This window comes from Scylla paramamosain, chromosome 1, assembly GCF_035594125.1.
Source record: "Scylla paramamosain isolate STU-SP2022 chromosome 1, ASM3559412v1, whole genome shotgun sequence".
In the NCBI taxonomy this organism is placed as follows: Eukaryota; Metazoa; Arthropoda; class Malacostraca; order Decapoda; family Portunidae; genus Scylla; species Scylla paramamosain.
In genome coordinates this window covers 36,973,564-36,987,692 of record NC_087151.1, presented here as the reverse complement: position 1 = coordinate 36,987,692, position 14,129 = coordinate 36,973,564, and the positions used below count along the sequence as shown (strand labels likewise).

Genomic DNA, 14,129 nt, shown 5'->3' with positions numbered 1-14,129 from the left:
CGCGGCTGACAAAGAGGACAAAGACTCAAAGAGGCCTCGAGGTCAACACTTTGGCGGACGAAGCAAAACGTCGCCTCTACTTCGTCATGTGATCTGCCTGTTTTTTTTTTGTGGCGCGTTTCTCTCCAGTCATTCCGGGACGCTCGCTCTCTGCGGGTCAGCGGCCTGGCTTGGGCGGGCCTAGTGGCTGGTGGCTGATGGGCAGTGGGTGGGTGTACCATCCCTCTGGAGTGTTAGAAGGAAGGGTGTTGGTGTGCTGGTGGGAGGAATGGGCTGTATTGGAGGGATGTTTTTTATTTCTGCTTGTTTCTTTGTTTTCTTTTCTTTTTTCTTCTTCTTCTTTTTCTTTTTGCTGCCACTGTTGCTATTATTTCAGTTTTAGTTGTTGCTGTTTGTCCGTCCTAGAGCATAAAAAGTACATAAAAAAAAAAATCTCCCTCTATATGCCTCTCGTTTATTTCTCTCATTAACGAAAGCAGCCGTGGTGTGTCTGTGCGTGCTTGTGTACTTAAGTGTGTGTGTGTGTGTGTGTGTGTGTGTGTGTGTGTGTGGCATCCCCGTACATGCATTTGCCAGCGAAACATGTTTTAGCATCAAATATTATCTCAGTATAAGACAACAATATCCTTTGGGGGTTGAGTACAGAGGAAAGCTTAGGCCACCACCTACCCACTCCTTGATGCTGCTGCCTCTTGCGCTGCCTTGAAGGGAGGAAGGGGGATGATGGAAAGAGATGAGGGATGGGGGATGCAGACCGTCTCCGAGCACCCGCCAACGCTTGCGTCACGCACCCAATGTTGCCTAATGCTGAGTCGGGACTTCCCACTGCCTTCCCTCCCTTCCCTTCCCTTCCCTGCCATTCTCATTCTCTTTTCTAACCATCTTTTTTCATTTCCTTCCCTTCCTTGTCATTCTCCTTTTCTACCATTTCTTTGTTTTTCATTTGCTTCCTTTCCGTCCTTTCCTTGCCGTTCTTATTTCCTTTTCATCGTCTTTTACTTCCTTTCGTTCTCTTCCTTTCCTTGCCACTCTCCGTTTTCTTCCATTTCTAAATATTGCCGTTTATTTCCTTCCCTTCCCTTGCTTTAACTTCCTAATCATTCCCTTAATTCTTCTTTTTTTTTTTCCTTTCCATCGTCTTTCCTTCAACAACCATCTCTCCCTCTCAACCATCTCTCACTTAATATTTTCCTTTTACCACCATCTTGAGAAACGTTAACGCAAGCAACACTTTCCCTCATCAATGTCAATCAGCCCTCAAGATGTCTTCTGCCACGGCTTTCATTCACACGAGTCAAGGATCAAGCAAAAGCAACAACTTTATGAGGATAAATTGTACCGGATTAGGAAGAACAACATGACTCCTGCAAAAAAAAAAAAATATATATATATAAGCCTACCATATTTTGATCCTCATTGATTTTACAAATAAAAAAACACTAACAGTAGCAACATCAAGGTTATAATTATCACCATTTCTTTTTTTTGCTCATTGTCAAGTGAAAAATAAACTCAGATGAACGTAAACACAAAAAAACAAACGACATCAGACCTGTTGGCCCATACGAGACTTAAGCTTCACTAACCAAAAGCAAGAAACACTTTAATGTCAAGAGAACGACCCAAAATCACGGACAAGACTAGTAACAGATAAAAAAAAATATATATTACTCATAACACACATACACACGCACATATATGAAAACATCCATAGTCTATTGTTTTTGACACAAATGCACAAAACTCATGAAGACCGATCTGTGGGTAACACTGAGGCATGACACACAATACACAGCCCATCTCCTTGCTCCAGCGTGTAAGTTAACATCCTAGTGTTAAAAAAAAAAAAAAACCTTAGCTACACTAGCGCGGTTCCAACTTACGCACATCGAAAGGTAGGCGAGGATGTTTTCCACTGAGCTACGGGACAAATGTGTGTGTGTGTGTGTGTGTGTGTGTGTGTGTGTGTGTGTGTGTGTGTGTGTGTGTGACCTTGCTTGAGGGAATTCCTGTGACGTCGCAGGTCACGGGCGAGAAATGCCAAACGTGTCTTTCCTCGTTCTTTTCTTTATAGCTTCGTTTGTGTATTCATCTTTCTCTACCTGTTTGTGTTTATTCATCTTTCTGTTCATCTATCTATCTTCTATCTCTGTGTATTTATCTGTTTGCTTATCTATCATCTATCTATCTATCTATCTATCTATCTATCTATCTATCTATCTATCTGTCTATTTATCTATCAACGTACCCTATCATTCATCCTTGACATGTTGGCAGAGGGACTAGCATGACATTTGTACGCTTACTTCAACATGCTACCCCGTGAAATGCGATAGGGAGTGCGGAGATCATCTGGAATCCTTAGTAATGTGATGCCTTTGCAAGTCTGAGGAAGTGACTGAGTCACTGATGCTGCTAGTTCCGGTTAAAAAGGCGTGAAGCTCTTTTCATACTCGATTTTGTGCATTGATTAAGACTTAAGGAAAAAAAAAACAGTGAAGCAATAAAGGGACTCTTACTTTATATGTAAATTGAATCATTTGAAAGAAGATATGAATATGAAATAATGTAGGAAAATATACACACAGCATTTCCTAATACTAAAGTTCTTCATCTCTCTCTCTCTCTCTCTCTCTCTCTCTCTCTCTCTCTCTCTCTCTCTCTCTCTCTCTCTGAGCAGGGGCAAGAAAACTTGAAAAAAAAATAAGTAAAGCCTACGGAAGAGAACAGTCCGAAAGTAAGTCCAGAATTACATTAAGAAGCATCTTGTGTCTTGAGAAGTGTGTGTGTGTGTGTGTGTGTGTGTGTGTGTGTGTGTGTGTGTGTGTGTGTGTGACACGAGGAGACTTGACAGAGCTAAGCGCGCACATGTCACCTGCCACACCCCACTTGTCTCCCCGCCTGTTGCTTCTTGTTCCACACTCATCTCCTGGCGACCACGGTGACACTGGACGAGGGCGACGCATCCAGGGCCTGTGTTCATGCGAGGCGCCGAGCATGGAATAGTCCGGGACTCGTTTCGTGTGGTAGCTCACCGGGAGATGAGATGCAGGATTGTGTGTGACTGAGGCAGATGGTCGCCGCGATAAAACTTAATCCCTCTGCACGCACTTGGCTGCTGGTGCGCCGTGTAAGCAGCTTTGGCTTATTCACATTTAAATTTGCCTTCCCGGAATGGTTAATGTAAATGTAGTGGACACCAGATAGCGCTGTGATAGCAAGTCGCGACAATGTAAGCCGTCATTTAGCATTCTTTCCTGTTCAAGATAAACACGTAACCAAGCCACTCTGATTGTCTCCCATTGTGTAGCTAACCGTCACCTTTTCTTTGTCATATTCTTAGAAATTTATGTCACTCTTGCCTATATTGTATACACGTCCATAACGTTTTCTAGCGTAAGGATAAAACCTGGGAATATAAAAGATCAGGTGATAAGCGCCACATTAATTGCCATGCAGGGGAGACGAAAAAGTTAAGTATGAGGGTGGAGGCACAATATTTAATGACGACAGGACCGTAAGCTTTGCAAGGATCAAGGCCAGGTGTGGTATAGGAAAAAAAACGTATTGCTGTAAAAAAATATAATGTATATTGAGTGTAATTACGTATGTTAAAGAGTAAAGGAGAGAGGGAGAGGAACATAGAGAGAAAATGGAAATCATATCGAATTAATTTTCTTTAGTAAAACTTTGGCTAAAAGGTTCACATTCACGAACATGCAAGGGCTGACCGAGATTAAAAGGAAATACAATCTCATTAGCCGCTCCCTGAAAAAGAAAATGAGCAAAAAAGCGTTCAAATTAGAATAGGACTGCCCGTGAACTGTTATGCAAAACGTTTACAATTACCAACATGCAAAATCAATTCAAGCATAAAAGAAAAAAAATCTTATTTGCTGTTCCTCAAAAAAAAGTTGAATTGAAAAGCGTCCACATCAGATCTGGATTGTTCTGGAATTATCTTGACTCTTCGGTCTTGAAAATATTCGTACCCAAGCCGAAGGAAGGTGAAGAACGGAATCAGGCACAGAATTCCAGAGTTTACGCGGTAGACAGGAATGTGTTGATCAGAAAGGTGAAATAAAAACCCACCCTAATGGCGAAAATCAAAATATCCTCAGTAAGATTTTTTTTTTTTTTTATATGAAAATTGTTACGACCATCCCCCCCTACCCCGCCGGTCGCTACCCTAGGCCAAGCTCTGACCAGCCGCCTCGCCACGTCACCCGTCTCGACACCACTCACTTCGTTATGAGGCACCACGAGGTCCCGTTCCGAGGCAGTGGCAGAACTACCCGGACCAGGAGCGGAGAGTTCACACTAAGCTCCCTCTTCACCACATTCGACCTGTGCCTGCGGGGTCACCCTTACCCTGGTGGTTAGACGAGAGTGAACTCCTTTAGGCTGACCAAGTGCAAGCACCGGGCGTTTATCTGAACTGTTGAACACGGATTCAAGTAACGTATTTATTCTGTAAAACTTAGCTTCAGTCTTCCACCTGTTTTCTCTCTCCTTTATGTAGGATCTTCAGTAGTTATTATGTATGTTAGGTCTTGGTGTTAGTTTAGTTCTTAAGCTGCATGGGTTCGGCATCTTTTCATTAAATTTTTACGTTTATTTTTGTACAAGTAAAATTATAAGCTATATTGTTATTTATTATATCTTTATTATTTCTGAAATGCTACGTGATCGTAACAAAATAAAAGAAAAAATTATCCTATGTAATTTGTAACAGATAAAGCAATCCGAAATTGCTCCACTTTAGAAGTTAGACAGTCGAAGGATTTTCCAGCGTCAGTGAAATAATGAGGCAAGAGATATGCAGTTCAGGTGTGTCAGTCAAACCTGCCTCGAACCAGTCCGTGGCCTCCCTACGAGCGAGTCCCCAGGGTCGTGACCTTAATGGGTGTCTCCCTCCACGTACTTCCTCTCCAACTTTTAGGGAAAAATTTTTGAGCTATGGCAGCAACTCCCTTACCAGTCTTGCCGCTGCCTGGACCACCCGCGTGCGCCTCAAGTGTCTTAAAAATACCTTTTTTCGTTTCCTTTTTTTTTTTTTCTTTTTTTTTTTTCCATTCAGGTCTTCAATTGAAATTACTTCCTAGAGTCACCTTTTTACAAATTGTGAGTATGCATCCAATGTGTAATCGCTAATGAAAACTGGTAATTGTTAATGACACAATTTTAGCATTTTAGCGTAATTATCATGTGGACTAAGGGGATGTGTTTTCCGTTTTCTGTTAATACGAGGTTGCCACCTTTTTTTACTCCATTTCAGATATCTACTGTATGGGAATTTTTTATTTTTTTATTATTTTTTTATTTATTTATCTATTTATTAATTAATTTATTTATTTGTTCATTTATTTTTATTTTTTTGTGTGTGTGTGTCCTGCTGCTGAAATCGTTATTGTCAGAAACATGCTAAGGGCGTGACCGCTGCCCGAGTTAAGACTGATTTAAATCTCCTGATGCGTCACTAGGAACTGCATTTTCAAACTTTTCAGCCTCTCATCTCTGTTGTGGAAGTTACTGGGAACTTTCAAGAGAGTTTTTATGATTCTGCTGACAGTTTAACACGGAATTTTTACCACCAATGACCAAAAAAAAAAAAAAAAAAAAAAAAAACATGAAGGAAAATTTTACTATTTTTCTCTGTGGCCTTTAAAGATCAGTTCTTATGAGGGAACAAAGAAGACTATACTTTTAACGGGCTGTTGTGGAATTTTTAAAGAGTGTTTTCATGAGTAATGGTTTAGTAAGGAGTCCATAACACCAATGAAAAAAAAAATCTTTGAGAACTCGGCTAATTTTTTTCTGTGGCTTTTGTAAAATGTCTTTATGAGAGAACAAAGACCACAAAGCCAAGATCTCAAAGCAAAGAATTCCCAGGTCTTTCCCATCACGTCAAGGAATAAGGCATAAGTTGTAATATCACGGCGAGGATCCTCACAACGGTACATTTTCAACTAGATAAAAATATTTCCATGGCCGTCATTCTGGGAACCACGAACATTTCCTCCTCGAAGGTGTACGTAACTTTACCAGAAAATTTATGATACATATTCTTGGAACTGTGCCAGGTGTTGACGAGGAGATCTCAGGGATTAGTCATGTTCTTATTCTTATTTCATTCTCGTTCGTATTTTCCATTCTTATTAACTTCCCCTCTTTCTCGTATTCTTTTCCTCCCCATCATCATCATTGTCATCAATATATCTTTGTTTCGTTGTAGTTCGCATTTTCTCCTGTTCTATCATCATTATCACGGACAATAAACAGTTAAACAGAAAACGCTGCAATCTATCACACAGGCCTTCAGCGCAATGCCATAACAGACAATAAACAGGTTTGGTAATTCTTGCACTCAGTTGGTGTGCCTCGTGGGGCCTTGTGACGACGAAGCAGATAGAGGACGAGTAACGCGACACTCACCCCATGTCGCCCCCACCGCTTCTATGTCAACACCTCCCTAGTATTATATCATTCACGAAGGTTCCTCCATACACATTATTCACTCCAGCCAAAACATAAAACTTAACCTAACCAAACTTAACTTAATCTATCTTAACTTATTATGAATGAGATTGCTTTTAAGGGGGAAAAATCCTATCTTTGGTTTGAATGTCACTGGGAAACATCTTCCATAGACATTTCTCTCGTGCCAAAGCACCAAAAACATAACCTAATCAAATTTAACCTAATCTAACCTAATCTAACCTAACCTGATCAAATTTAACTTAACCTAACGTAACTTATCATGGACGAAATTGTTTTGAGGGAAGTTTTTTTTTTTTTCGGTTTGAATGTTAATGAGGAAAATTTTTACATAAACATTGCTCCCAAGCGAAAACACCGAAATTTAACCTAGCTTAACCAAATTTGTCTCCATTTAACGTATTTTATCCACGATTTTCCCTTGAGGTTTAAATATTACCAACGAAACTTACTTAAAAGAGGAACTTACAGCTTCCCTCCTCACCTTAATCCCTCTCCAGCACTTCACTCCCTTCCTTCCACCCATTCAACTGCTAAGACCACTCCTAACTTCCATCAGTAAAATCCTCAGGGGCCAGTAACCACGATAAGACGACAATAATGAGCTCAAGCCTGATAAAAGTAGATAAAAAAAAAAAATTGGTACTCGAATAAAGTGGCAGATGAAGGGAATAGACTCAAAAATCAAGTTGTTGGTGATGAGTCACTAGAGAGCCTTAGAGGGAGATTTGATAGAATTTATGGATAAGGATGATTGGCGGAAACGAGTAGGGACTTCTTGTAGTTTCCCTTATTTTCTTATGTTATGTTCACATGTTCCTGGAATCGCAGTGTATTCCTTCTACGAACGTTCCATACACTCCCAGCTTTTCCTTCTTCCATCCCTTCCTCCCTCCGTCCCTCCTTCTCCTTACTTCATTACGATACTCTTCGCTTCACCCTGATTACCTTCACCTTCACCCTTGCTCCCTATCTCCTCTTATAGTGTCTCTTCTTCCTCCCGCGTGCGTGAATTCCTCGCCTCATCTTCCCCGTTCGTCATTCCTCCGTGCATGTCTTGTCTTTCCCTCTTTCCTTACTTGTCTCTGTCAGTGAGTAAGTGAGTGAGTGAATGAATGATCTTGTTAGTTATCTAGTTATTTTGTTCGTTAGTTAGATAGGTAGCTAGTTAGTTAGTCTGTGTGTCAGCAGGTCTATAGAACGGCAGTCCTTATATGACACACAAACGCCTAAAATCCACCTATCAACCTGGATTTTCTTCATAGTATCGTTCACCTTGACGTTTAAAGGAAATACCTGCAACTTGTCTCGTTCACCTGGGAGTGGAGGTGTGTCCGGATGAATCCAAATGAGGAAGAAATATGATACGCCGCAAAAAAAATCGACACCTGCGTGAGTAAGATCCAGCAGCTAAGTGAGATCAGGTTTCATGGCTGTAGTCGTGGGTGAGGGATTAGCGTGTGTGTGAATGGGAAGATGTTGAGTTACGAGAGAAGAAGACTGGACTGGTTGGGGTGATGAGGTGACACGAGGCTGTGGAGATGGCAGTGCATGGGAAGGGTAGTGTTGTGGGAATAGGGAAAGAGGTGGTTTTAACATAAGAAGATAAGAATATAAGGGAAGCTTATAGGAAATAGTTGGCGTGTACGTAACGGATAGTTAATGGTATGGGAATAAAAAAAAGGCAGGTGGTACGATTATGAGAAAATAAGGGAAACTGTAAGAAGACAGTTGGCTTACATGTAACAGTGCTTGATGATGGAGATGAGAAAGATGATGAACAGAAAGCATGAGTGATATTAAGAAGAAGGTCACCTGGCTTACACAGGCTACTAGTGACCACTTAAAACTCATCATCTCCCACATTCATAAACTGATCCAGTTTCGTACTGAAACCATTCAATGTCTGTGCATCTTCATACATCCTTAATATTTTTTTTTCAACATATATCTTTATTGATTTACTGATACATTAGTTTGTCAATTGTTTTTATGTATATTGATTTATTCGTGCACTCATTTATTTCCTCGTGTCTGAAAACATTTCCCCAAGGCGGACAGAGAACAACCTATACGCTTTGCATCCCAAGGAGTCCTTCTCCATTCTGCGCAGAGTCGCACCGCTACGCACGGGGCGGCGGCGTATTCCCCAATGTGCTGGGAATGTAAACTGATCTCGGAATACCTGCTTACTGTTTGAGAGAAAGGTCGCACCCTCGAGGTCTAAGTGACGATACTCTTGAACGTTTTGTTCTCCCATAACGACTCGTATTTTCCAAGCCCACAGAGAGGAATAGTCGCTCCCTCATGCATTCTTTTTTTTTTCAAGTTGATGATGTATATTATTTGTGAAACTATCTCCATAATCATAAAAACACTCTTGAGAACACCAGTAACTCCTACTACAGCCTGGGAATGAAAACTAGCTTAGGAATATTCCCTAACTATTTGAGAGAAAAGTTACACCTTCCCAGTAATAGGCATGTATTCTTAAATGTTGTGTTCTTTCTAGCACTTTCAAAGGCCACAGAACATAAAACGAGCTATGATGTGTTTTCAATTGATGACTCAGAATACAATACTTGTTGAACTATCACCAGAATCATGAAAACACTCTTGAAAACCACTTCTTCTCAGCTGAAATCTCTGTTCTGGATCGCTGCTTTTAATGAGCATTTTTTTTTTTCCGGATGTTTCTGTCTTGTGCAATGCTTTCGCTTATTCCTTAGTCTCACATGTTTTGTTTAAAAATTAATCCAGTAACTCCGACTACAATCTAATAAATGTCATCAGAATGAGACGCCGATAAGTTTGACAGTACAGTCCTAAGTGAAATAACTGAGACATATTGTATTTATAATCCTGAATGTTGTGTTCATGTGCCAGTAACCAGACTCACCGGAGCGTTCGCGTGGATCCGTCTTCCGGTGGCAGCTACTTAACGAAAAAAAATTTTGTCCTGAAGCATGCGTAGTAGAGGAAATCCGGGAGTTTTGGCACCCTCTATTCATCTTACGGTCTGGTTACTGTTTAGCCAGTACTGTTTGTTTTCCTCTTTTGCGTTTCTTTCTTTGAGCATGTGAAAGTTTATGCTGTATGTGAAAATTGCGTTTTGAATGATTAACTGCATCTAAATGTAGGATCTCTTGTATGCCTGTCTGTCTGTCTGTCTGTCTGTCTGTCTATCTGTTAGTCTGCTTGTCTGTCTGTCTGTTTGTCTGTTTGTCTGTCTGTCTGTCTGTCTGTCTGTCTGTCTGTCTGTCTCTCTCTCTCTCTCTCTCTCTCTCTCTCTCTCTCTCTCTCTCTCTCTCTCTCTCTCTCTCTCTCTCTCTCTCTCTCTCTCATTATTTTCTGTATGAATGTATTTAAAGAGGACAGTCTCATATATCCTTCATCATAGCCTATGGAAGCTTAACCAATATAAGCATGGAAGAAAAGAAAAATCATAAACAAAAGAGAAATAAGAAATAAAACAAAACATTACGGGAAACATATCCACTTCTGTTCCTTCACAGTCACCTGAACATAAAGTAAAAAAAAAAAAAAAAAAAGAAGAAAAAAGGAAAAAAAAAAGAGAAAAAAAAAGGGAAAACAGCTTCTTAATTGCGATCGTGAAGACAACTAAATTTCACGACGCAGGCTTTCGGTCTTCCATTTTCCCATCTTCAACTTTTCCAGACTCTCCAATAATTTCCTTTCCTCCAACACGTCCCCTCCCCTTGTCCTCACCTCAGCCCTTTTTCTTCCTCACCAGAGACCACCTCTCTCTCTTCCCCTACCCTTCCCCCCTGCTCCCGCTTCTCCCTCTCGATCTCCCACCCTCCACCTCCCTCCCAACCTAGCCCAACCATCCCTCTCATGATGCTTATCTCGTGGGCAGCGGGGTGGAACTTGTGATATGTAAGGAACCCGAGTTGAGAGAGAGAGAGAGAGAGAGAGAGAGAGAGAGAGAGAGAGAGAGAGAGAGAGAGAGAGAGAGAGAGAGAGAGAGAGAGAGATAGTTTAAGGTCTGAACTCTCCTCGCTTTTAAACGCATAGGTTGCTGTTCATGTGTTTTTGTAATAGTAGTAGTAGTAGTAGTAGTAATAGTAGTAGTAGTAGTATTAGTAGTAATAATAGTAGTTAGTGTTCTTACTGTTAGTTGAGGTTGTTGATGGTAGTGAGGGTGGTTATAGTGGTTATGGTGATGGTAGTGGAGCTTTCACCATGAATAAAAATGTGAAAGAAAAATAACAACAACTCTTTAACATGCCAGCCGTTATGGTACACCACATATCACTCATCTAGTTGGTCAGTCAATCATTAAGTCAGTTGTTTCATAAATTAGTCTTTATAGCTATTTCTCTATCTATCTATCTATCTATCTATCTATCTATCTATCTATCTATTTACTTATCTACCTATCTATTTACGTATGTATCTATGTAAGTAACTATCTATCTATACATATCTATTTCCTGCATTTATCCACATTTCTCTCTCTCTCTCTCTCTCTCTCTCTCTCTCTCTCTCTCTCTCTCTCTCTCTCTCTCTCTCTCTCTCTCTCTCTCTCTCTCTCAATATTTATCCATCTATTTTTTTTTCCCTTCATTCAACCAGGTAATCTTGTAAATTGTCTTTTCTCTCCTTCAGGAGGCGGCCGGTCAGAAGTGTTGCGATCCTATCTCCTCCTGCTCCTCCTCCTCCTCCTCCTCCTCCTTTGTCTTCCAAATGGTGCTCCTGCCGACAGTTTTTATTTCATTATTTTAAATCTTCATCTTTTCTTTTTTTCGTCATATTTTACCGAATTGTGTTTTTCCTTTTATATTTTATTTCCACGTTTTCATTAGAGTGCTCACGTGTGTGTGTGTGTGTGTGTGTGTGTGTGTGTGTGTGTGTGCGTGTGTGTTCCTTTATCTATGTTTGTCTTTCTGTCTTTGTTTTATTTTATTCATGCATCTTTAAAAATCTGCTTTTCATATTTATTTCCTTCTTTTGAAAAACTGTAACTGATTTATTCCCTCCACCATTATGGCAGTTTCAGTCTTTCCCTCACTTTTTGTATCCTATCCTATTTCTTCGACTCCCGCCGAAACTCGCCAACAGTATTCCTCTCAAATCCCGCCCAAGCCTCCCCAAAGCATGCTCTCGACTCCTGCCCAAACCCGCCACTAGCCCTCTCAAACTTGCGTCGACCCATTACAAACCCGCCCAAACTCCGTGAACCCGCCCGGCAGACCCGCTACAAATCCGCGTCAACTGCCTCCCCACAAGCCTGCCGAAACCCGGGCAAACCCACGTCAACCCGCCACAAACCCGCCACATCAACCCGCCAAAAAATCCGCGCGAACCCGCCCAAACAATCTTGACTCCTGCCGAGACCCGCCCAAACCCGCGTCTATTCCCACACAGACCCGCAAGCTCACGTCACTTCGCTCACATAACTGGACCCGCATCAGTTAGGGGTCAGTGGGGCTCCTGGGACGACCTTGCATGACTGCCCTCCTGCCTGGTCGAGCCTCACTCCCTCACACATCTCCTCCCACCTCCACAACTGTTTTTCAGTTCTCTTTCTCCTTCGCATCTGCTTCCATTACTCTCACTACTCCACACCTGTCCAGCCCCGCCCTTCCTGTCTCATTAGCACACCTGTTGAGAATCATGAACGTGTGTGTGTGTGTGTGTGTGTGGATGAAGGCGATGGTGGGCGGCAAGCGAGTGGAAAGATGAGGAGGCGATACAAGGCAATGAAAAGTTGGCCAATAAATATATCTTCAAACTATACTCATGACCTGAAAGGAAGAAAGAAAGCTACATTTTCTCTCAGGTTTGTGAAGAGAAACGCTGGGAAGAAAACGAAGAGAAGGAGGAGGAGGAGAAGGAGGAGGAGGAAGAGGAGGAGGAGGAGGAAGAGGAGGAGGAGGAGGAGGAGGAGGAGGAGGAGGAGGAGGAGGAGGAGGAGCAGGAGAAGGAGGAGGAGGTGGAGGAAGAAAAGAAGACGGTCAGCGTGTGCATGTGTGTGTGTGTGTGTGTGTGTGTGTGTGTGTGTGTGTGTGTGTGTAGGTGTCTTACAATTTTTATATACTTTGATGTGTATCTCTTTACATGTGTCTTTATATATGTATGAGCATCTTGACTGTGTGTGTGTGTGTGTGTGTGTGTGTGTGTGTGTGTGTGTGTGTGTATGTGTGTGTGTGTGTATCTCGCCAGTAACCACCTCAAAAGTAAGAACCAGTTTTTGCGGCACGCAGGAAGATGTCTTGATGAAATCTAGTTCAGCTTCCTGTTTCGAGTGGCTGTGACCTGTTTACCGGGAAGGGAGTATGTGTGTGTGTGTGTGTGTGTGTGTGTTAGTGTGTGAGGGAGGAAGGAAGAGGAGGAGGAGGAGGAGGAGGAGGAGAAAGAGGAGAGGAGGAGGAGTGAGGGAGGAAGGGACTGTGGGTGTCACTGGGGACCTTGGCGAGGGATCGAGGCTTGGGGGAGGCTGGGACAGGGTAGGGGCGTGCATAACACAACAGTCTGGCAACACTGCCCGAATAAGTCCCACCACAGAGACCGAAAGACGCCGCTAGTACTCTCGCAGTCACGCATTTGCACAAACTCGCTGCTCTTTGTGGCGCCGAACGAGATGGAGGTGGAAGGCCGGGGTGGTGTTTTGTGTTTACCTCACCGCCAGAAAGAGAGAGAGAGAGAGAGAGAGAGAGAGAGAGAGAGAGAGAGAGAGAGAGAGAGAGAGAGAGAGAGAGAGATCTTTCCATTGATAAAATTTAACGAGCTTTTGCCTTTCTTGCTTTTCAAGTTTTGTTGTGCATGGCAAGTTTGTCCACTTCGAAGGCATGACGTCAACAAGGAAGACAGCGCCTCACGTAGTCATCGAAATGCTGCCTCTATCTTACAGACTGCACCTATGTACGCCTACACTACAGGCGCAGCGCTTTATCTTATCAACCACAATAAATAACCGAAGCAGGAGTAGACTCTCTTTTCCTTCATTACTCTCTCAGTTTTCTTTAACTTCATTGAGATTAAGCAAGTATTTAAACTCATCCTAACAAATAACAGGAGCAGCAGTACACTCTTTTGTCTTACACCGCAATAGATTTCCCATAATGCTGTAGTGAAATCAAGCAAGTACATAGTTGAACTCACCCCTACAAACAATAAAAACAGCAAATTACACTCTCTTTCTTTTCCTTATGCAGCAATCAATTATTTCTCATTACTGCTGCGAAACCAAACAATCTAAAGGTCTGCAGGTTTTTGAAATTCTTCGTAGTCAGGTTTTTGAAATTCTTCGTAGACAAGCACGACGCGCCAACACCAAAACTGAAGGCGAACTTTTGTAATTCTCCCTCCAACGGTTTTTCCCTTACTGGGGATGGGAAGAGGAAATATCGAAGAGCTGGTTGAGGATCCCAGATGCAACTTTCTCGTGTGTGTGAGGTGTCGTGACCGACTTTACGGCAGGAGTCTTCTTTAGTGCCTCGTGGTCTTTTGACTCCCGCTGAGGTCTTTGCGTTCAGCTGTACAGTTTGTTTACGATGGAAAGATGGATCGGTAATAAGGCGAAGGTAGATTTTATGCTAATGTGGGACGCCAGCAGGGTGATCCATGACACCTGTAGAGAAACTGACGCGTTACTCTGGTTCTTG

The 14,129-nt window shown here is 42.1% G+C and overlaps 1 protein-coding gene across 3 annotated transcripts in view; it reads left to right on the top strand.

Moving 5' to 3' along the window:
• The window catches only part of LOC135104970 (uncharacterized), a 109,994-nt gene that overhangs the window by 74,715 nt on the left and 21,150 nt on the right, over positions 1–14,129 (top strand). Inside the window, exon 1 of one of the 3 annotated variants that reach the window (XM_064012834.1) lies at positions 4,151–4,457. The exons of the other annotated variants lie outside the window; for them this stretch is intronic. The gene's annotated coding sequence lies outside the window, so the exon portion shown is untranslated. Of the gene's footprint in view, positions 1–4,150; positions 4,458–14,129 lie in introns of those variants that run through there. 3 annotated transcript variants of the gene reach the window in all.